General features: G+C 42.6%; 1 non-coding gene across 1 annotated transcript; it reads left to right on the plus strand.

Moving 5' to 3' along the window:
- The first annotated feature begins 423 nt into the window (after positions 1-423).
- LOC132427811 (U6 spliceosomal RNA) lies at positions 424-526 on the plus strand. The gene has a single exon (XR_009520015.1). It is a non-coding gene; the product is annotated as a U6 spliceosomal RNA (small nuclear RNA).
- Positions 527-3766: the final 3240 nt, after the last annotated feature.

A 3766-nucleotide genomic window follows, 5' to 3' on the forward strand; every position in this document is an offset into this window, starting at 1 on the left:
ACGCAGGGCTGGAGAGACACAGCCACATTAACAGCTGGCACAGCACGTGATCCATGCACACTCTGCTTGAAGTGGGCTACACAGGTCAACTTAAACCCCCCCTGAGAGGCATGCAACTGCCAACACCCCCAGTGGTAAAAGGAGGTGGAGCGGCTTGTCCGAGACTGGCACCAGCCACTAGGCAGTAGAGCTGGGGGACCTGACCCCAGGCAGGTTCCCTGGCCGCAGAATCTGCGCTCTGCTCCATCAAGCTGCCCTCATCCTTCCATCCTTCCCTGAGGCTCCGCAGACACCACTCTCCTCCAGACATATCCCCGATGAGAATACACTTCTTGGGGGTTGGCTCAAGCTGGGGCCCCTGCCGCACTAGCATCTTGCAAAGTTTATTTTTCCCATCACAGTTTAAAAGCAGGTCTCCTGTGCGCGCTTCAGCAACACTTATACTAAAATGGAGATGATACAGAGAAGATTAGCATGGCCCTTGCACAAAGATGACGCACAAATTTATGAAGCGTGGCATATTTTTGTTCCGACGTTTTCTTAGGTCAGTCTCCCAGGGCAATAGAAATAAAAACAAAAAATAAACAAATAAGACCTAATCAAACTTACAAGATTTTGCAGAGCAAAGGAAACCATAAAAAAAAAAAAATGAAAAGACAACCTACGGAATGGGAGAAAGTATTTGCAAAAGATGCGACCAACAAGGGCTTAATCTCCAAAATATACAAACAGTTCATACAACTCAACAGCAAAAAAAACAAAGAGCCCTATCCAAAAATGGGCAGAAGACCTTAATAGACATTTCTCCAAAGAAAACGTACAGATGGCCAGTAGGCACATGAAAAGATGCTCAGCTACACTAATTATTAGAGAAATTCAAATCAAAACTACAATGAGGTATCACCTCACACCAGTCAGAATGGTCATCATTAGAGAGTCTACAAATAGCAAAATGCTGGAGGGGGTCTAGAGAAAAGGGAACCCTCCTACAGTGTTGGTGGGAATGTAAGTTGGTACAGCCACTATGGAGAACAGTTTGGAGGTTCCTTAAAAAACTCAAACTAGAACTCCCATATGAGCCAGCAATCCCACTCCTGGACATATACCAGCGGAAAACTATAATTCAAGAAGATACATCACCCCTATGTTCATAGCTGCACTATTTACAATAGTGAAGACACGGAAGCAACATCAGTGTCCATCAGCAGATGAGTGGATAAAGAAGATGGCGCTATATATATATATATATATATATATATATATATATATATACACACAGAGAGAGAGAGAGAGAGATACACTCATACAATGGAGTATTACTCAGCCATAAAAAAGAATGAAATCATGCCATTTGCAGCACCATGGATGAAACTAGAGGTTATCATACTAAGTGAAGTAAGTCAGAAAGAGAAAGACAAACGCCATATATCACTTGTATGTGGAGTCTAAAATATGGCACAAATGAACCTATCTACAAAACAGAAACAGACTCACAGGCATAGAGAACAGACTTGTGGTTGCCAAGAGGGAGGGGGGGAGGGGGAGGGATGGACTGGGAGTTTGGGGTTAGTAGATGCAAACTGTTACATTCAGAGTGGATAAACCACAAGGTCCTAATGTAGAACATGGAACTATAGTCAGTATCCTATGATAAACCATGATGGAAACGGAACTACAGTCAATATCCTATGATAAACCATAATGGAGAATATGAAAAAAAGAATGTATATATGTGTATAACTGAGTCACTTTGCTGTACAGCAGAGATAGGCACAGCATTGTAAATCAACTATACTGCAATTAAAAAAAGAGAGAGAGGGGCTTCCCTGGTGGCGCAGTGGTTAAGAATCCACCTGCCAATGCAGCGGGTTCGAGCCCTGGTCCGGGAAGATCCCACATGCCGCGGAGCAACTAAGCCTGTGCACCACAACTACTGAAGCCTGCACGCCTAGAGCCCGTGAGCCACAAGAGAAGCCACCACTTGCCACAGCTAGAGAAAACCCACGCGCAGCAACCAAGACCCGACGCAGCCAAAAATGAATAAATAAATTTTTATAAAAAGAGAGAGAGAGAGAAAAAAAACAGGTCTCTCAAGCTCCAGTGCCGTGCATTCAGCCATTAGCTCCCACTAATAGCTTGAGCTTGCTTTATATGTCGTACTTTCAGCTGTTCTCTTAGCAGTGATAAATTATCACTGAAGGACAGGAGAGTCTGGAAAGGGGGACACTACTCAGAAGTTACAAATTCAGGGCTCTAAAGTGGGAAGTCATGGGTGACAGTGGGGACTGGAGAGGCAATGACAAGGCAGAGATGAGAAGGAAGCTCAGGACTTCCCTGGCGGTCCAGTGGTTAGGCCTCCGCACTTTCACTGCAGAGGGCCTGGGTTCAATCCCTGTTCGGGGAACTAAGATCCTACAAGCCAAGTGGTACAGCCAAAACAAAAAAGAAAAGGAAGCTGGACAAATAACATGTTAATGAGGATATGAGGAAAAGGGAACCCTCCTGCACTGTTGCAGGGGAATGTAAGTTGGTGCAGCCACTGTGGAGAACAGTATGGAAGTTTCTCAAAAAACTAAAAATAGAACGGTGACTCAGCAATTCATTCCTGGGGATATATCCGAAAAAAACAAAAACACTAATCCAAAAAGATACATGCACCCCAATGTTCATAGCAGCAGAATTTACAATAGCCAAGACATGGAAGCAACCTAAATGTTCACTGACAGATGAATGGATAAAGAAGATATGGTACATTTATACGGTGGAATATTACTCAGCCATGAAAAAGAATGAAATTTTGCCCTTTTGCAGCAACATGGATGGACTTGGAAGGCATTATGCTATGTGAAATAAGTCAGACAGAGAAAGACAAACATTGTATATCATTTATATGTGGAATGTAAAAAAAAATACAACAAACTAATGAATATAACAAAAAGACATACTCACAGATATTGAGAACAAACTAGTGGTTACCACTGAGGAGAGAGAAGCGGGGAGGGGCAACATAGGGGTACGAGACTAAGAGGTGCTAACTATTTGGTATAAAATAAGCTACAAGGACATAATTGTACAGCCCAGGGACTATAGCCAATATTTTATAATAACTATAAATGGAGTATAACCTATAAAAATTGTTAATCACTATATTGTACACCTGTAACATATTCAGTATAATATTGTACATCAACTATACTTCAATAAAAGAAATGGAAGCTGGAGAGATGACAAAACAACCATCCTCAACTTAGTTTCTACCTTTGGCCACTGAACTAGTGTTTGCTATGATGCTACAGTGAAACCTGGGTTCTGTAATTATTACCCAAATCCCTAGGCATTAAAGGAAAACAGTCTACCTAGTTCCTATCTCTGCCAGCCCTCAAAATGTACCTTTTCCTCCCCAAGCCAATATCAACGGCACCTAATTGAGAGTTCACAATTTCACGTGGAATAATTTGTGAGCTGGGTCTCAAGTGGATATCAGGTGCAGCTAACACGCATAATAAAATCTCAAGGGCTTGCCAACTAGAGGTGTAACCTATAAACTGGTTCTAATAGCAGTTCATTCTGTGACAGACACTGCATGATGAAAGCATCCCACAGAATAAAAGAGCTTCTGTTTGCACAGAATACCATGGCAACTGGCAATTGCATCCCGATAGAAACATTAGGGTAAAAGCAATCTAACAGAGATTTGGAAGAATCAGAACTTCCCTGAGAGCCTGGTCAGTTGGAGGGTTTGCTCCTGGCTTGACCTGTGAGGCCC

This window comes from Delphinus delphis, chromosome 6, assembly GCF_949987515.2.
Source record: "Delphinus delphis chromosome 6, mDelDel1.2, whole genome shotgun sequence".
Lineage (NCBI taxonomy): Eukaryota > Metazoa > Chordata > Mammalia > Artiodactyla > Delphinidae > Delphinus > Delphinus delphis.